The sequence below is a fragment of the Mirounga leonina genome, unplaced genomic scaffold (assembly GCF_011800145.1).
Source record: "Mirounga leonina isolate KUSES-001 unplaced genomic scaffold, KU_Mleo_1.0 Mir_168, whole genome shotgun sequence".
Classification (NCBI taxonomy): domain Eukaryota; kingdom Metazoa; phylum Chordata; class Mammalia; order Carnivora; family Phocidae; genus Mirounga; species Mirounga leonina.
In genome coordinates, this window is record NW_023270426.1 from 70,875,242 (window position 1) to 70,896,668 (window position 21,427).

General features: G+C 36.7%; 1 long non-coding RNA gene across 1 annotated transcript in view; it reads left to right on the top strand.

Annotated features, from left to right (window-relative positions):
* The window catches only part of LOC118017064, a 204,937-nt gene extending 193,473 nt beyond the window's left edge, over positions 1–11,464 (top strand). The window contains exon 6 of the long non-coding RNA XR_004681046.1: positions 9,900–11,464. This is a non-coding gene — a long non-coding RNA (uncharacterized LOC118017064). The remainder of the gene's footprint in view (positions 1–9,899) is intronic.
* The last annotated feature ends 9,963 nt before the right edge of the window (positions 11,465–21,427 follow it).

Genomic DNA, 21,427 nt, shown 5'->3' on the forward strand with positions numbered 1-21,427 from the left:
CAAAGATTTTATATAAAGATATTCATCACAGTGTGATTGACAGTAACAAAAAATTAGAAATGAAATGTAAACTATTATAATTATATATAGTATATACACAAAATGCACATTAGGCAATAGTTAAAATTATGCTTCAAACTTTTTAGAATAATCAGTTAATTATTTTATACCAAACAATACCTAAATATTATTTTAAGAAGCAAGCAGAAGGGGCGCCTGGGTTGGGCCTCTGCCTTCGGCTCAGGTCATGATCCCAGCGTCCTGGGATCAAGCCCCACGTCCAGCTCCTGGCTTGGCAGGGAGCCTGTTTCTCCCTCTCCCTCTGCCTCTCCCCCTGCTCGTGCTCTTGCTCTCTCTGTATCTCTGTGTCTCGAATGAATAAATAAAATCTTTAAAAAAAAAAAAAAGAAGCAAGTGGAAGAATCAGGAAATTAAAATATGTCTCCATCCAGAAATAATGCATTAGGAGAATATTGTTCCTAGTTACCCCATCCCCCTTTCTCTCTTTCTTTTTACTTATTTATTTATATATAAAAATAAATGAGTATTAAATATAATATATATGTCTTTATTTTACACACAGATCCCTCTGATTCATGAGTTTTCAGGAATATCTCTTTTACCGCCATTGTATGTGAACAAAAAGTTATCACTGTTTATAATATTCTTGCATCAACATATATTCCTTTCAGATATATAGATAATTCGTTCACTGCTATCTGAAATTCCTAGTGGGAAAACCTGAGGCCAGTTGACTAGGTCCACCTCTAACCCCCAATGGTGACATTTTCTGCAAGGATCCTGAAGAATTCTTTATTTTTCAAGTTTGACGGTATAATCACAATATTTTCAATATTTTATTATATGTCACATTATTGAAAAATGCAGTGTGCCAGTTTAATATTTATATATACTTTTATGATAAATGTTTGTTCATTTGTTGAATTTTCCTTTTTCAGCCTCATTTAGATCAATACTATGATTTTGGGGCATAGCTATCTATTCCACAGGTTTCTAAGTTAGTTTTTATTTCTGTAAGATTTATTTTGGTCCGCTTCACTATAATATTCCTGATTTTTCTTGATTGTGAGGCACTCTCAACGAGCTGTTGCTTTTTTTTCTTTTCCTTTTTCTTGCATTGTGTTTCCTTTTAGATTGGACTCTGACAGTTTTAAAAATGTGTTGTTCATTTCTTTTATCCATTTCTGTGGTATACTTGTTTACTTGCTAAATATTTTCTTTCTCTCATCTCACTCTGCCAAAACCTTTGTTTGTTGTTATATCATGTGGATTAATTCTCCTTGATTCCATGACTACTATGTCTGAAACCCATCTTTTACCCTCTACCCACCTATAGTTTGTGACTTGAGATGTGACTTTTTGGTCCATTTGGGAGGAAGAGCTTTGCTGGAATTACATGTAGCTTCTGTTTGATATCCTGGACACTTCTTACACTTCTTAGTTTATGTGAGATGGTATGAACTAGGGTTGTCTGTACTTAGCTAGAGGGAATATCATGATCCTTTGGCAGAAGACTTGGGTGCCTCAAATCACTCCCCCTAGCTCATCATGCAATACTTGTAAATGGCTAGAGGCTTTTATTCTGTAGGGGTTGAGCCTCTGCTTTTCCTAGACTACCTACTTATCATGTTTATCTACTGGTCTTCAAATTGGTGGGTATTGATGAGAATTTTGGAGATTTCCTTGACTCACATTCTCTCCGGAAATGATGCACACATGTTATAACACAAACATTGCTGTAGCAGAATTCTTTTCTTGGTCCAGATTTTTCAAAGATTATGGCATGAAATTTGACTTCTAACTTGGTTTGTTTTGCAGATGTTGAAATTTCTATTTGCTTATTTCTACTTTTCAAAATTTTGTCTAATTTTGAGGGATGTAGATTTTGTAATCCTGCATTGTTATCTGGAAATCTCCTTTTATTTTTTATGTTTCTTTTTAAGGTATCATTTTAAGTAATCTCTACACCCAACGTGGGGCTTGAACTTATAACTCTGTGATCAAGAGTTGCATGCTCTACCGACTGAGCCAGTCAGGTACCCCAGAATTCTCCTTTTAAATGATACATTTCTGGAAAAAGAGACATCCATATGAACAGTAAAATCCCCATATTGTAAAACAAACAAACGCTTAGAAAAACAATTGTAAAATAATGAGTAATATATTTTGTTAGGGCTTTACTGGTTATTTTATTCTTTATTTTATAATTTTCTCTGTTTTTCAAATTTATTTTTCTGAGTATTTGCTGCTTTGATTGTCCAAACAAAAACTGAATTATTTCGGAAATACATAAAATTCCTCAATCATATCAGAACAAATAAAAAATAATAATTACTTGCATTTTGCAAGATTTAATTATGTTTTAAGCTTGATGTAAAATGTTGACTGACTGGTAGAACCTTGTTAATGAAGTCTATTAAGTATATAGTATGCAGAAAGTTTAAACACAATAGTATGCAGATAGGAGAAATTCTGAGGAATGTGAAACCTCAAACGACTTTTACAAATATCAAAATTTATTCAATTATATACCTAGTGCTCATTCCATCGGAAATCAATTCTGTTTAATTCCCCTTATTTCCTGAGTCTCTGTACTTGAGGATATTCATGTAAGTTGTTACCTTGCACCACTACGTTTCTGTGATTTTCAGATTTCTGGTTTCCATAGACCAGGCTCATTTTAAAATCCATTTTGGAATTGTTAGAATATTGCCAACATTTTGTTTTTCCAAGCTCCAAAATGAAACAAAATATGACTAACATCTCTTTTTACCATCTTAAAGAAAAGATGGTATATACCTGAATAATCCCCAATAATTATAGGCTTTGAAACACAAGACCTATTTTCCACATTTGGTTCCCCTCACTTAAAAAAAGTTTGAAACAGGACACTTTGTGACTCTCCCCAGAAGTTAAAGTTTCAGTATTCAAAAGTGAAGTGCTGGTTTAAGATTAAAATGATGCTGGGGCACCTGGGTGGCTCAGTTGGTTAAGCGTCCGACTCTTGATTTTGGCTCAGGTCATGATCTCAGGGTTGTAAGATGGAGCCTTAGTGTGGATTGAGCTCTGCGCTGGGCTCTGTGCTGGGCTTGGTGCTGGATGTGAAGCCTGCTTAAGGTTCTCTCTCCCTCTGCCCCACCCCAAACCCGTCTCGCTCTTAAAAAAAAAAAAAAAAAAAAAGATTAAGATGATGCTAATAGTAAGTTGTGGAGTTGTGACTGTTAAAAAAGCTTATAGCTTTGTCACAAGCTATTGGATTATAGGATAAGTACAGTAAGAAGTATGGGGCTCTTGAGCACATTGTTGCAATGTAAGGTATATTACATATAACACAGCACTTTCTGCATTAGGAGGTGAGAGATGTATATCTTGGTTTAATTGGAAACATCCTTTTCCTCTAGAAAAGATGATTCACATACCCCACTGGGTAGAGCACACTCACAATTCAAGATACAAAATGGACTTAGCGCAGTCACAGAAACAATGAGGAACTGAATCGACTGCAGGCAAATCATTTCAATTCATTACCAAATGAAAGTTAGGCCTGGACTATTTCATTTTGGATTGCCTTTTGCAATCTCATAATCTCTTTAATGGAAGTGATTTGTTAATAAAACAGTGGTAATGAAACAGAAGTATCTGTTTACAACAGTCCCCTTATATTTCTTGTGCTTATGCCTGCTTTCATTATTCATAGAGAAAGGTACACAATTTGGTCTGGTATATATCAGTAATAGAAAGCCACTTGGGAGGATAGGAAAGGACATCATCAATAGAGTATAATCTCTGTTTCTGGAATCATTATTGCCCTCTTTGGAGTGCTTTTTCAACCTCAAAGGCAATGGATCTTGAAGCAAGCTAAAAGCTATAATAAAAACATATTTTACCTTTAGTCCTTTAAACAATATTTCTTTGATCTAAATGGGCTCTCTGCTTAAGCAATTACCACTTAAGTTTTTCTCATTTCTTGACTTGGGAACCTATATTCTAGTCTTATCCAATAGTAAAATTCTAGAAACAAAAAATTCTCTTTTAAAGATAAATGAATTATTTTTCTTCATGTGGCAAAATCCCTTTATAACACAACTGATGTTGCAATATCTTGTTGTGTCTTGCATAAAAGTCTGAATTCTCTTAAAATTAGTGGATAGTTACTGATAGAGGGGTGGTAAAAGCCTTATCCAGGATATTAAGACAAGCTATATTAATTAAAACTGGGGCAGAGAGGAGAAGACTTTTGATCTAAAGCATTAAGAAGATTAATAGATTTTTTATTTTTGAAATGGCATCTCCGAACTAAAAATCATATGGGAATCTTATATTCCCGCATGATTCCCCAATCAAGGATTTTCTATATAGTACAACATTTCCAACCTTGCCAGTCTATAGATAGTGTTGCCTGTTGGCCGTGATGTGATTCCCAACTCCACTACGTAGCTGGTGACATATAACCCTCTTCAGGCAGTTTCCTCATATCTAAAATAGAACTAATGATTAATTCCTATAATAAATGGATTTTTATGGTTAAATTAGATAATTTATCAGAGCACAAAATCTGAAATAAACATTCATTTAACATAAGCTTATCAATAGCATATTTCAAGGAGGTGTGAACTCACCATTTACAATGATGTTTCAGGATACTTCAGTCATTCAATTCATAAGTATTGCACCTTATATAATTTTCAATCTGTAGCACTTAAGATGTCATAGACAGATAGAGACACAGAACTATCCCACTAGAATATCTGTGGGAAGGGAGGGGGCATTTGTCTATGGAAGAATAGTGGAATGTTCTTATGAACCCTCTGCATAATCTGCCAGATGGAAGTGAGTGGCTTAAACTCTTCAGGTCATTTCCTGTTGCTGAGAGCTCAGAGCAAGATCAGCTACATACTTTGTGGGGCTCAATGCAAAATGAAAATGTAGGATCCTTTTCAAATAGCAGGAAATAAGTGCTAGTAAAAGTACTAAAATATAAAATTCTTTTCTTCCGGCAGTCTTTCTCCCTCTTTCTCAACCTAAGGATGTAAATATAGATATAAATACATAGTTTTAAATTTACTGTTTACTTGCATGCTCTTTGGGCAGGAGGATACCTGGAGGGTGATTGCAGACATTCCCAGGCCCCTCAGGGCCCTGTCCCGTGACTGAGTGTGCTTGCATGGCTCACCATATGCTGGGTCCCCACCTCTGGCCAGGCTCCAGACCAACATGCCGAATTCATTGAGCAGGGAAGTCAGGCCAAAACCACAAAGGGCACTAAGACCCCTGCTTCTGGAGGCCCTAGCTACCTAGCTCAGGGTGAGTGAGAGACTACTGTGGAATGTTCCAAGGCTCTGCCATCTAGGGAGGAGTGATCACCACCAAGTCCCACCAGGGTGAAGGTGCCTGACCTCCACCCTCTAGATGCTCATGACCAGGCCCTAGCTGGTGACAGAGGGCCAGTGCTATCGTTGGGCAGGCAGGAGAGGAGGAGGCTGAGAAGTGGTCCAGCAGAGGTGGAGGGGGATGGGACTGCAGGTAAGGAGACATTCTAAATCCTTGAACTCTGTACCCCTGGGCATCTGAGGAGGCAAATCTGATTATTCCTAGTGTTTAGGAGGTGCCTCCCTGGAGCATTAAGAAGAGCTGGGATGTGGGGCGCCTGGGTGGCTCAGTTGGTTAAGCGACTGCCTTCGGCTCAGGTCATGATCCTGGAGTCCCGGGATCGAGTCCCCCATCAGGCTCCCTGCTCGGCAGGGAGTCTGCTTCTCCCTCTGACTCTCCCCCCTTTCATGTGCTCTCTGTCTCTCTCATTCTCTCTCTCTCAAATAAATAAATAAAATCTTAAAAAAAAAAAAAAGAAGAGTTGGGATTGTGGCTTTTTCATTTCAGTTTGAAAAAAAATACCAGTTTCTTTTTAAAAAAATTTTATTTGTGAATAAAAATCAAGCAATATCCTCTGAATGAGGATTGTTTGGAGTAAATTCTCTTTGCAATTGTATGCCGACCTGATCATGATTTGGTTCCCCAGCCAGTCTCATACTGCCTTTTGGATCGACCAATAGGGAAATTTGTGTTTATTACCCAACTGATTTTCCTGACTGCCATTCCACTGCCCTATTGACTAATGTGCTTTTCCTCCTGTTTCAGTAGATAGCCTATTAGGATTCTCTGTGTGATTTAATTAAATAAGGCGCTCCCCAGAATTCAAAGACAAAGTCAATTGACATTGAAACAATTAGAAATACACATAAAATATGTGAAATTAGGTGGAAAGATTTCACGGGCACTGTTTCTATTACTTTTCTCCATAGAGAAGTCTGTTCCTTCTCTCATCCCCCACATACTTCATACTGAGGGTGAGGATGGGAATGCATCTTCCTCTCATGATCAAAAAGCCTCCTTCTTTAATGCTCAGGATATTGTTTTCTTACATCCCACCCACTCTTAGCCAATGCTGTCCATATATTCTTTTGAGAATTTGACAACTAACTCAGGGTCCTTCTTCTCCTTCAGTTTTCTCAGGTTATCCTGGGAACCTCAGGGCTGTTCGCATGATGAATCCAGCACCTTGCCTGTTTGATTTTCCTGGTGAATCTCTATTCCACTTCATCAGCAACCCACACCTAAGGGGTCACACAGGACAGCAAGTCATAACTGAGTTTTTTCAGTTGTGAAATCTTGGAGTCCGTTGCTCCACTTTTACAGTTTTCTGTTTCTTCAGATTTCTCACCAGCTTGCTCTCCTTACTTTTGCTCTTCCACACCCTTATAATTCCCAGTCCTTTGCTTTATTTCTCTGGATGCTACTAGTCCTTACTGTGTTCCGTTTCTTCCTTGGGCTGTCACCTTAATCTTACCTGATTTCTGTTTCATCACCACCACCTTGCAAAATTTCAACTTTGATTCTGTTCACACCATCCTTCTCTGTTTCTGTGCTTTGTAAGGGGCATAATAGAATGAAGGGGGAAAAATCTAACTCTAGGATCGAGTTTTACTTCAAATTTATAGTTTCAGGTCTTTAGCTGAGCAGGACCTTCATTGTTCCCCAGGATTTATTGTTTATTTAAATTCAAAAATAAAATTGTTGGGGCACCTGGGTGGCTCGGTTGGTTAAGTGTCTGACTTCGGCTCAGGTCATGATCTTGGGGTCCTGCAATTGAGCCCTGCAGTGGGCTCCGCATTGAGCAGGGAGTCTGCTTGTCCCTCTCTCTCTCTCTCTGCCCCTCCCCCTGTTCATTTTCTTTTTCTCAAATAAATAAAATCTTAAAAAAAAAAACAAAGAAAACAAATATAAAATTATGTAGCCAGCTTTTTCTCCCATTCCCTGTATGTACATGCTCATATTTTTGTCACTTTCCTCTGCATTTAATTCTATTTAAGCATTCATTCAACAAACTGCTTTCCTACTTCACAGAAAATCTAGAAGCTAATTGCCAAGATTCCATATATTCATTCCTCCTTCCTTTTCAAACTACAAAGTTATGTATGTCTCCACCAGTTCTTTCTCTCACCATTCAAACTCTGGCATGAACACTCTGGTCTCTCTTTGGGAGTTGTACTCCATCAGTCATCCCTTCTATTTTTATCTTTAACAATATCATATCATTTGGCCCCTCTCCTCTAACATATAAGCAAATGATAATTTCCCCTACCTTATAAATATGGAAAACAAAAACTTCATTTCTCATACCATTATACTACCTACTATCCTTTCTTTCTCTAGTTTACAGCTGAAATTTATGAAAGAATATTCTATATGGGCTATCACAATGCTTACATCCCACTTATAAGTAAACATTCACTTTTACTTCATTTCCAAACATACTGTACCTGGGGACTCCAAAGATATCTTAAGGACATTTTCTTGTCTGACTCTACTTATCTGAGGCATTTGGCATCATTGATTACCCCTGTCTTCTTGATTCGACTTAAACTTTTGCTATTCACCCTTATCTGAGAAAAAAAATTACTGGAAGGAATTAATGGGAGACCAGATATTACAAAAGATAATATAGTAAATGTGAAGCTATAGGAACTCTCCAAAATGGGAAAAAGAAAAAAAAAAGAGAGAATAAAAAGTACATATAGACCTGTGGGACAACTTCAAGTAGCCTAATATATTGACTTTCCTAAAAGAGAGTGGGAAACAGAACATTTGTCACCAAAAATATTCCTAATTTGATGAAAATTATTAACTCATAGATTCTAGGAACTAAGTAAACCCCAGACATATACACATGAATTTCAACTTCTGCATATTTGTGGAGGACTGTCAACTAAGGAATACACCATTTTATTTTTTATTTTTTAAAAATTTAAAAGATTTATTTATTCATTTTAAGGGGGGGGGGCAGAGGGAATGTGAGAGAGAGAAATTCAAGCCCACTCTGCCCTGAGCACCAGTGGGAGGCAGGCTTGATCTCACCACCCTGAGATCATGACCTGAGCCGAAACCAGGGGCCCCAGGCGTAACCCACTATGCCACCCAGGTGCCGCCCGAAGACAGGCTTTTCGATCAATTACTGTTTTATATAATGGACAACCTATTAGACATCTTTACCTGGATGCCCCGTGTTAGACTTTAAAGACAATATGGCTACTCCTTTACCTATTTGTTTGTCAACCAGCATTTATTGAGATGCTGATAAGTTCCAGACACGGCAATAGGGATCAGAATTACAAAATTGAAAAGAATGGTTCCTGACCTCTAGGTGTCTACACAAGGCAGACAAGGTATTTAAGATGCGATGTGTTAAATTCCATAATGGTGATGACTAAAAGGTAAAAAGTACCACAGATGAAGGCATAACTGAATCGGACTGGGAGAATCAGCCAAATGTACTGTTATTTCAATTAAATGCTGAAAGTTGCACACTGACTGTTGTATTCAGAAAGTCATTTGTGAGAGCTCTGCTGCAGGCTTTGCAAGGGGAGCGTCTTGCGACCCTGGCTGCTTCAGCCACCAGAGGGCGCTCATTCCCCGCCCGGAAATCCGTCTGCTCCCGCGGGAGGCCCGGTTGCGGCAGGCTACACGAGTCTTGCTGGAGCGTGGACGAGGTGCCGGGCCCCAGGTGGTTCGGGGGAGAAAGGCGAAGGCTGAATGGGGGCACTTGAGGGAAGGGTACCTGAGAACAAGATCTAGGGGCCAGGACTGAGCCAGAGGATGGCCCCGGGAAATGTGGGGAGGGGGCTGGGAGACGCGGGGGGGTGGACGCGGGCTCCTTGGGCTCGGGCGGGGGTGCTTTTAGAGGCGGGGGTCTTGGCCTGAGCAGATTTCTTAGCATCGAGAGAGGCGAGGAGGTCCCGAGAGTATAGACGTGAGAGGAGGAAGCTTGTGTCTGGAGAGACGCCCGCCAGTAGCTGCGAAGAGTCCTGCCCGAGTCCAGAGCGTTTGGGGGAGGCGGGTGAGAGAAGAAATTTGTTAGAGAGAGAGAGAGAGATCATTTGTAACTTAGTTAAAACATATTCATTAGAAGAGTAGCGACATAAGTCCGATTACAGTAGGATGAATAGGATATAAAGGAATGGAAACAGGAAATACAAATTACTTTTTCTTTGCGGGTAGTTACGTAGGAAGGTTAGAAATGGCATGATCACCAGATCAGAAAGTAGGGATGACACCTAAGGGGAGAACCATAATTTTGCATAAACATTATGGGATGGAGAGTGGTAGTGCTCACCAGTATCTGAATTCCCTTCTTCTTGCAACTCTTACCCTACATCCGGCTACAAACCCTTGCCTTTAGTGGGGCCACAGGACTGACTTCTGATCAGAGAAATTTGGGCAGAAATTATGCTCAATACTACCAGATATGACCTCTAAAATCTCTTATGGACTCTTCTGTGTTCTTTATAAAATTAAAATAATTCTTGTTCTCTCATGTGGTGCAGATGATCCAGAAGACTTGGTGAAATGGTGGAGCGCAAGGGGGAAAAAGCCTTGGTCCCTTAACCACAGTGTGGAAGCTCATCTACGGACACGGTACTGTGACATGACTATCTTTAAATTTAATTTCTATTTCTTTAAGCCTGGGGATATTTGCTTTGCAATATTTCAGGTTGCAGCAGTTTTCAAAACCAGAGCTTCTAAACTCTTTGAAGGGTTTTAATAATTCCTTAACATGTTTTATTGGGATGTCCAAGTATATTCTTTTATTTACTTGTGATTTATTGCCTCTGGATCCCAAAGTCCCCAGAATTAACATTCGTGCAGTTGGGTGCAGAGAGACAAGCCAGCCCCTGTGTACTGCCCCCACCAGAAGTCACTCCTCTCCCTCCCCTTCGTTCACTGCCACCCATCTGCTGTTTCTGCACCTGCTGCTGTGGATCTGTACCCAGGTCCTGGCCAGCTTTTTCTCTCAGAGCCCCAGGAGTCCTGGAGAGGGCTAGAGAGGCGCATTTTGCTTTGACAAGCCCACCTGTGCTAGTTGCTGCCAAGTGTATCTTTTTTGCTCATAGACAAGGTCTACTGTTACAGAGGATCTCACTTAGAAACATAGGTCCTGAGATGAAAGTATGTAAGAATTTCAAGAAGGCAACAGCAGAGCGTTAAACCAAGTGTGGAGATCCCTTCTGGGCATGGAACCTTGTACAACTGAGCAGATCACCCGGAAACGGAGCCGTTGAAATTCCAGAGGTGGTTCAGGTTTAGGTGCTGTTTGATCCAGAGGTTTATAATGTCAGGTTTTCATTCTGTTTTTCTCTGCAGTTTTCTCTGATTTCTCACTCTGAGTTATTTCCTGTATTGGTTCCATCCTTTGACTAGCTTCCTGCCTGGAAGAAAAATGATCTCTTATGAGTGTATTAGGTAGTCCTAAGCAAAATTGTATTTTTGTTCCAGATATCTCATTCCATGTCTTGAGATTCTCACCAGTCAATTAGGCATGGGTTACATGGCGTGTGCTTAGGGGATAGGCTACCTGATTGGCTTAGTGTAGCTTATGTGCTTCACCACTGTAGTAAGGTTTCCTGGAACCAGTGGCTCCCAGCATGATAACTAAGGACTTTTGAAAAGTAGGAATTGATACTATGGAAGAAATCAGAAATGTCCACCACAAAACATTTCTTGCGTTAATGATTGACAGATTGGAATACTTTATCCTGGGACAGGATTTGTAAATATGCTTCTTGTTTCCAAAGTCTTAACTGAAATTGTAACTAGGATCATATAAGCTGCTCTCTAGGTAAATATCATATGACAATTGTTAAAAAACTGTGATGAGAAACATCTGTCTATTTAGGGATATTGAAAAGAAGCACTGGGTACAAAAAATGCTCTGTGTTTTTCCAGCACTGCTGGAGGAAGATGTCTCAAGGCTTCAGATGACCAGTACTAGTTACATTCTAGATTTATGTATCTCTGAAGATATAAAGAATAAAATACTAGCCTGATGTAAATATCCTTGAAGCAAGGGAAACATTTCCTATAATTGTTCTGTGGTTAGTGGACAGATTCTCTTATATGATTTGGTTTGCGTAATAAAACTGCACACCGGGAGGAAGTGGTATATACAAATTAATAGTAACTACTAATAAATTATCAATCTAGCTTAAAATAAGCCTTTTAAAAGAGTTCTGAGGTGTTCCATCTCCCAAGAAACTGAATTTCATTCAGGAATTGAAAAACCAAAGAAAAGAACAAAATTTAAAACCAGGTAAACAAAAAGATCTTGATGATGGTCTTAGCTTGTATAGCTGAGGATCTGACCCCTGGTAACTTCATGCATTTGTTTGTCCATTAATTAGTTAATTAATTAATATCACACATTGGGCACTCTAATATTCTCAGATTTGTGCTGAGATGCAAAGATAAGGCTAATCTGATGGAGTGGACCTTTGATCATTAGGCCCCAAATCTTGTTTTCTCATTGTCTTAACAATAAAACCTAGCCACTGTCCCTGATTCCTATGCTTCACCACCAGATTGCAAAAATGCTATTATATAAGTTTAGCTATGAGAATATATACTTTAACTTATACATTAAATAGGAAAAACAGGCATGGAATGAAGAAAATTTTAATGTATTTGTTTTGATTATTAAATAACGCAGCATATAACTTGATTAATTTCAAAGGCATTTATTTTTTACTATGATAGCCACTGAATTTCGCTTTTGGGGGCTACGTTATTTTTACAAAATAGATTATTAGATTATAATTCCCCTCCTCAAGTCATTTTTGGTTTGGGTTTTCAGTTAGCAAGACAAGCAATTACTACTGTTGAATCTGGCAGCTAGCCACTGTTTTTAATTGAAATGGTATTTTGCAAAATAAAGAGCATGAAGTTATTCAAGGAAGTGGTGTTGATGTGTTAACAGGAGCGAAGTATAAGGAATGGTGATTATATATTTTTAACATGCTAAAAATGTTCCAAATTAACAGTTGGTAAAATTGTTATGAATGTTGCAGCAAATTCATCTACTTCTTGGAGAAACTTGAATAATATGAGGGCACTTGCAAAGATGCTTTTTAAAAGAGACAAACAGATCATAACAACATCACAGGAAAGCAGGGACTTAGTTTAAATAGAATTGGCATGGCTTCAGAGTTAGATTGACCTGGATGATCCCATATTGTCCATCATTTAGGTGAATGACCATGATTAAATACTGTAAACACTATGAAGCTTCAGTTCTCTCACCTCTAGAAACTGGATACCAATTTTACATTACAGATTTTTTGAGTGTGTGTGAAGATTAAATGAGATAATATCTGGAAAACACATATCCCCGTGTCTGGTGTGTAGGTTTTCAATAAATGATAAATGCTATTTTTATGTTTGCTTATTGGGGGCATGTTGACAGAAATGTATAGAAAAACTGATAACTTGTATAAAGAAGTTTTACATTCTACTGATGTTGTCTATTAATATATATCCGTATTCAAATCTCTCAATATACTTCCCTCAGTTTAATTTAGCTTCTCCTTCTGCTTCTTTTTTTTTTTTTTTTTTTCTTTCTTGCTCGGTTTTGTTTTGAACTCATCTAGAATGAGTCCAAAGTCAGGATTTAAATCTTGCTAAGCCTATGAAGCCTATGCTGACCTCTGAAGTTCAAGTAAAAGTTATATTACTTTCTGTAAAAAGTATGGACTACACAAAAGAATGATTGGTTGCATAATCAAAGTAACCAAAGTCAATTAATTATTAACTTATTAATTAATTCATTTATTTTTTCAACAAATTGTTGTCTTGTGACTGTTGTAAGTCAGGAATAATTTGGGGCACTGGAAGATTAATCTTGTTAGTTTAATGGTTTTCAGCCCTGATCTCACATTAGACTCATGTGGGAAGATTTATAGAGTACCAGTGCCTGGGCTCCATACCCAGAGATTCTGATTTAACTAATTTGTGTGAAGCTCAGATGTTTTTAAAACCTCCCCATGGCAATTCTAGTACGTAGCTGTGCTTTGAGAGCCACATATTTAAAGTAGTGCTTCTCAATCTTGTGAACAATTGTAATCGCCAGGGAAGTTTTAGAAAAATACTGATGTCTGGGTACCATCATTACTGGTGTAAGAGTCTGCAATGTATGAATGGAGGTCTAGGTCCTTGGATTCCCCACAAGAAGATTTACATGGGGATCTGTGCTGGAATATAGACAGCAGGAAGGAAAGCAGCAAATACAAAGCAGTTTATTAACGCGAACGTACTCTCAAGGTGGGATAGGGGACAGGTTCTAGTAGGTGGAACTGGCCCCTAGGTGGTTTTGGCTATTATTGGGTCTCCCAGGGCTAGCAGCAGCTGTGAAGTACAGAGGGTGGTAATGGAGGCTTTTTCCAAACATTTGGGAGACTCCTCCCACAGGTTGGGAGAGGGAGTTTATATGTGTTTATATGTAGCTGGTATTTTGAAATTAATGTACTTTTTATTCTTGTTCATTCCTGGGAGTTCCTTTTCCTTTTCCTTCATTTTCCCTACTCATTTTCACATTTTTATTTTGCTTTTTTAAGGTATAATTGACAAAATTGTAAGACATTTAAAGGGTATAATGTGATGATTTGATATAGATATACATTGGAAAAGGATTTCCCTCCATTGAGTTAATTGATATATCTATCACCTCATATGATGTGACTTTGTTTTTGTTTGGTGAGGACATTTAAGTTCCACTCTCAGGAAATTTCAATTCTATAATACAGTGTTATCAGCGATAGTCATCATGTTAAACATTAGATCCTCATACCATCTTCACACTTTGAATCAGTAACATTCATTGCTTAAGGCAGATTTATCATAGAACAAAGAAAACATTGCTCAGATTTGATTGGAAAATCAGAGATTTTTACACTCATAGTATATCAGTGATAATGAATGCACTGGTTTATAAATTGCCCAAATTAGTTATTCTAAAGATCAGTTATAAAACAGAAGATCATAGGGGAAGGGAGGAAAAAGTAAAACAAGATGAAATCAGAGAGGGAGACAAACCATAGGAGACTCTTAATCATAGGATACAAACTGGGGGTTGCTGGAGGGGAGGGGTTCAGGGATGGGGTAACTGGGTGATGGACATTAAGGAGGGCACATGATGTAATGAGCACTGTGTATTTTATAAGACTGATGATGAATCACTGAACTGTACCTCTGAAACTAATAATGCATTATGTGTTAATTAATTGAATTAAAATAAAAAATAAATAAAAATTTAAAAGATAGTGGAAAAAATAAAGATCAGTTTTACAATCTGTTTTTTTCTATATTAAGGGACTGAACCTTATGAATCTTTAGCATAAGATTTTTCAAACCAACAGACCGTAAAGTCAATGTAGGAAGCTAATGCAAGAGCAATTGTCCTGGGCTTGGGAGATCAATTTATAGGAAATTAAGAGAAAAGATTCAAAAATGTACTCTGGTGTTTGCCTGGGGAAGACCTTTTGCCACGTGACTATCTCTTAGAGTGACATTCCTTTGGAAGAGAGGGGTAGGGTCGTGATAGAACTACTCAGGTAGATTTGGGAGAATCCCCAAGCCAAAGACTTTTACCTTATTTCTCAAGGTAGAGTCCAATCCTATTAATGAACACTTGTACCAAGATGAATCTAAGTTGATGGACTTGAAGAAAGCTTCACAGAGTACCATACATTTCAATATGGCTTCAGAAACTACAGCACATGAATCTCCGTGAAAGAGATGTTGTACTACTGGGATAGAGGAGGGTAGTGACCATAAGAAACTAGATTTGGGGATGACAATGGACAGCAGCAACTGTTAGTCAGCAGCACTAACCAGCATCAACCAGAAGGTTGTTGTGGAATGTCTTTAATTTATTATTAATTTGATTAATGTAATATAAATTTTTATTGAGATATATAAGCATAGAAGTACACTGATCTTAAGTGCACTGATGAATGAATCTTGCCTATGTATATCTCTGCATAATGACTGCTCTGGTCATTACATTTCTTCCACCCCAGAATATTCCCCATGACTCTCGTAATCGATAATCTATCCCTCCCAAATAATTACTATTTTATCATCTTTTGTTGACAGGTAGTTTTGCCGGTTCTTAAAATTCATGTAAAGAACTGTACAGCAAGTTCTCTCTTGTGTCAGGCTTTTTCTCCTCAGAATAATATTTTGAGATGTATCCATGTTTTGATGTGTACTCACTGTTTTTCTTCTCAATTTCTAGGTAGTATTTAATTCTATAAATATACTACAATTTATTATTTTTTTCTCCTCTTGATGGACATTTGGATTATTTGCTGGTATTCCTGCCCTTGTATGATACCCTTCCCTAGAGTGTGAGCTAGATCTAGTGATTGTTTCTGATGAATAGAATATGACACAGATGAGACAATGCTACTTCTATTAGGTTAAAGTTAGAAATGACTGGTACTTCTGTCTTTTTGGCATTCTCTGTTTATTGTCTTACTGTTTTGTATGCACTGATGAATCAAGCTGCCATTTGAAGATCTGGGGTAGCCGTGGCCAACAGTTAGCAAGAACTAAGGGTTTCAGTCCAGTAGACAGGAACTGAAAACAACCACCTCCTGTGTTTGGAAGCAGATCCTTCAGCAGTTGAGTCTGTGGGTGATACCAGAGCCATGGTTGACATCTTGATTGTAGCCTTGTAAGAGACTTGGAAACAGAGGGCCCACCTTAGCTGTTCCCATGTTTTGGATACACAGAAACTGTGAATTAATAAATATGTGTTGTTTTAAGCCTGTAAGCTTTGGGGGTAATTTGTTATTCAGCAAGAGATAGCTAGTTAAATTGGGCATATTGTTTTATAACTGTCAAATTTGTTAATACTGTTGTTTAGATTCTTACTGAAACAGGTAAACAACTGGACCAATTACATGAAAATAGGTTTTCTTAAGACTTTGGACATCAGACAGTCACATACAGTGATATTTGAGAGATGGGAAACTAATGAGGTGAAGTTGTGATTGCCCAGTTTAGTGCCTTAAAAAGAGTTTTCAGGTGACATTGAAAGGAGGGGAAACTTACATGGAGCCTAGAAGACTCCCTTATTTGAGGAGCCAGAGCAAACATTCTGGGAAGAACAGGGCAGCTTAAGTCCTCAGAGCAGAATATCCACAAGGAGAAAGGAACAAAGACAATTCTGGAATCTTCATCGGTTTCCCTCTAGTGTTTGGTGGATGCATTAACAAATGCATGGTGTAAAACTATGTTAAGTCAGGGAGAGGGCCACCTGAAAAAAGTAGAGGGAATAATATTCAGAGCTCACATAGAGCCAGGAAGTGTCTGTTTCTAAGTCCAACTGTGAACAATCACAGTTCATAGGGCACTGATTAGAATGGTCACGTTTTGCCTCTTGACAATAATTAGCTTTAGAGAAAATACTGCTTTGGTTCCACGAATTTCCAAGTATTTTAACTATGTTCTAGAACAAAGCTTGAGCATATTTATAGAAATTACATTATATATAATATATATTAATGGATATACAGATGTATGTGTGTCTCTTAGCCAAAATCTAATAAGGTAAAATTCACAATGTCCTTCATCTAATGAAACATTTTGAAGCATGCAAAAAAGAATCAGATATGTATGATTATGAGGAGGAAAAAAAAAATCAGTCTAAACCTACCTAAAACTGACACAGATGTTAGAAATAGCATACAAGGACTCAAGCAGTTATTATAACCCTGTTCCATAAATTCAAAAAGCAAAGGGAAGTTGGACATTTTATGTAGAGACATGAGTTAAAAAATACACGAGTAAAACACTGGATGAGGTTAATGGCATGTTAGATATGGAAGGAAAATAATGTTAGTGAACTTGAAGACATAGTAGTAGAAACTATCCAAAATGAATGCAGTGGGGAAAAGGGAGGGAAAAAAAGGAACTGAGCCCAGGAGACCTGGAGGACTACAAGTGGTCTAATATATGTGTATTGGAGAAAATCAAAACCCAAACCCAAACTTCTTTCCTCACCATTTTATCCCCAATGTCAAGCACAGAGCTTGGATTATGGTAGGACTCAATAAATATTTCTTAGGTGAATGAGTTAACATTTAAAGTGAATCAAATTGTGAACCTTATGTTAAAATTTATTGATTTGAAGTATATTTATTAGGCAAGTGAAAGAGAACCAAAATCCATTTTGTGGGAAATACTGATTATTATATATTATATACACAAATATATATATTATTGCTTAAACAGATGTTTAGATCACTATTTTGAATCTTTAGTAATTAAATCTGTTTCTATATGTTTAATAATCAAAAGGAGAAAAATATACAGTGAAGAAAGAGTTCACATTTGAGCAGCAGATATACAGATATGCCACAAACCTGCAAACACAGTAGAAATACACATTTATTCATAGAATAGAGACAAATGTATTTATTGTATGAATGCAATAAGAACAGGACTTTTGGGGCACCTGGGTGGCTCAGTCCTTAAGTGTCTGCCTTCGGCTCAGGTCATGATCCCAGGGTCCTGGGATCGAGCCCCGCACTGGGCTCCCTGCTCGGCAGGGAGTCTGCTTCTCCCTCTGACCCTCCGCCCTCTCATGTGCTCTCTCATTCTCTCTCTCTCAAATAAATCTTTAAAAAAAAGAAAAAGAAAAAGAAAAAGCCCTGATCACCCTTGCTTTTTGCTTCATTAAGGTATAAAGTCACTTTTACTCAAAATCCTGCTGTTTTCAAAGCATCTTTCTTTTCTTAGGCCATAATCTTTTTTTTTCCTTAATAAAGTCATAGACTATTAATGTTAAAACAATAAAAGAGATACTTAAGCTCATCCATTATATCTTACTAACTCATTCACGAGTCCCATGTGGAATAATCTGAATCAAAGATCATCTACCGTATGTTTGAGCACCTTTAGGGATGGAAAACTCAATATATTTTGGAATAGCTTAGTCCACTGTTGTAACAACCCAATTATTTAAAATGTTCTTTAATAGTAACTCTTAGTTTTGCTTCTAGTCATTTTTCATTTATTATAGACCTGCCTTTGTTTCTTTCAACCTTTAAATAGAGGGCATTAAAAAAAAGCATGCATGTAATTTAAAATTTTAATTACTTTGCAAGTACAAATGGCAGAATAAATTCATAAACATCAATGAAAACATATTTTATGCAGCTTTAATGTAGTACATATTTAATAGCTATCATTTTAGTGGCATATCATTAAATATTATTTCTCAACTTGTGGAAAGTGTGTTTCAGTTAATGTTAATAGTTCATAAAAATTTTTAAGACTATCTCCAACTCATCTAAGAAATGTTATTTTGATCAATAAAAAAGTGCTTTAAATGGCACCATAAAGAGTAATCTACTAGAACTAGGTTAAAGCAAATAAAGTAGTGAAGAAATTTTTCTTTATCTGAAAAATTCATTGAAGAATATTTGTAGGTTTTAAGCACATCATTAGGAAGCATTATCATTAGGGATGTGGTATGGAGAGATACATTTAGAGTGTATATTTATCTAGCTATCAAAGGTAGAATAAAAATGTGACTTGAGGAATAATATATTACTCTTGATTGTTGCATCTATTACAAAAAAGAAAAGAATGAAACCAATTATGTGTGATTTGAGATTTCATAAATATTAAATACAACAATAAAAATATTAACCTAAAGAAATAGTATGAAAACTTTTTTCACATTCCTTCACATGTTTGCAGTTAGTGTTTATAATATCTATAAAGTTATTCAATTTTAATATTCCAAAATGAGGATTAAACTCTGTATTTAAAGAACAATTGCATACCTTATGCAAAATTAAAACATAAATTATACTTGTTCTTCATTTGACATAATGTTTGTTCTCAATTTTGACTGGCCAGCCCTCGATATTTCCTTAAGTGTTCTACAACCTTGATATATACAGAATTGAAGAACGCCAGATGTGGTCAATAAAATGCTACTAATTCTACTCATGTACTTCTAATAATGCAAGTTAAAATTAATTCTCTTTTTATTGCTGTCTTTCTGAATTCTCTGTTTTGGACTTATGTCTTTCACATTAGTGATTACTTTGTCTGATGTACCTACAACTATGCTCACTTTAATTGCAGTTATCTTTACCATGAATATAGGTCTTTACTCTCATCTAAATTTATTCTTGTTGGCCTTATATTATTCACTGTAGGGCATATATCCATATATTTCTATGGATCTTTATATCCTCTACAGATATAGATATATTCTGTAGATATATCCTATCTATTCCTATAGATATAGATATATCTCCTACAGTGAATAATGTGATGGTTAACCTTATTTGTCACCTTGACTGAATCACGGGGTGCCTAGATATTTGACTACACATTATTTTTGGGTGTGTCTGAATCATCGAAGCAGATTGGCTTCCCCAATATAGATGGAGATCATCCAATCCTTTGAGGGCCCTGATAGAATAAAAGATGGAGAACGGAAGAATTTATTCTTCTCTGCTTCAATCATTTAACCAGGACAAGAGTAATCTTCTCCCTATTGATTGAGATTTATAGCCTCAGCTCCCTAGTTCTCAGGCCTTTGGACTCAAACTGAATTATATTTCCACTTGAATTACACCAAGCTTGCAGGTGGTCTCCATAGTCATGTGAACCAACTTCTCATAATAAATATATAAGATATTTTAAGATTTTTAAATATTTTAAATATTACAATCCTTCTATATATAATATATAATATGTATTTTTATATATTTATTTATATATGTTTTATATATATTTATCTATCTATCTATATATCTCCTATTGGTTCTTTTTCTCTTGACATTCCTATAAAATATATGCATTTATGTATGTGTATATGTATAAAAATAAGTTTCTATCATAATATATCACAATATATGTATCATGATATCTATCTGTCATAATCTATCTATCATGCCTATGTTTGGGCTTCCAGGCAAGTTTCAGTAGTGAATTAGGTCAGTGATTTGGGTCAAAAGTTTGGGGAAAACAAACAAACAAACAAACAAAAAACAAAAAAAACCCTTAAAGGATAAAAACAAAAAGAAAGGATAATTCTGAAATCATTAGTGTAAAGATGTGATAAGTTTTTTAAATAGACAGAAAAATTACATTAATTTTAGTAAAAGAAATATATATGTTATTTTAAGTAATTAATTTACCCTACAAGTGGGATTTGAGTTTCTAAGGCAAGAAATGAATGAGTTTTCTCTCAGATTGTTTCCTGAAGACATTCTAATATACTCTTTTGGTCAAATACTCTTTTGGTCAACATTATGAAAACTCTCAAGTCCTCTGGGAAATCTGTAGGAACCATGATGTCAAAGGTAACACTAGAACCTCAAGTTCACTAGGACTCTTCTCCCCATCCATCTTCTGTTTCTACTTGTCTATTCTTAGCTTATTTTGCAGGCTGTTTCCCTTTATATGGTTGGGACAATGACCATCGTTAGCCATTCCCAGTTTTAATCATTTTCCCAAGAAAGACAGCATTTTTTTTTCCCACTCTCTTCAAATCAGTCCTGGACTCTGATTAGTATGACCTGTTCCCAAACCAATCCCCATGTCCAGGAGAAATGAGCTAATTTATGTTGATCAACTCTGTATCAATATATGTATGCTGAAACCAGGGAATTGGGCATTAAGTTTACAATGAAGAATAGAAGGATGAGGAAAAATACATCAGGTGGCCAAAAACAATAGACACTACACTCCATTATGTATAGTAACATACTGGATGTAATGTGTCTCAGTCTGTATTACTAAGTATGATTCTGGTTAACAAATTTTAATAAATGCAAATCAGAGCTTGAATTAAAAGGCAATATTGTATAGTGATACATTTATTGCACCAGAAATCAGGGGTTATAGATCCTAGGTTAGTCCCTTAATACTCATAAAGTCTTGGACAAGTCGTCTAAATGTTGTGTTATTTTTTATTTTTAAAATGAGAATTTTACTGCTGTAAACACAATTTTCTTCAAAGTATCTTTGAAAATGTTTAGAAAAGACTAAA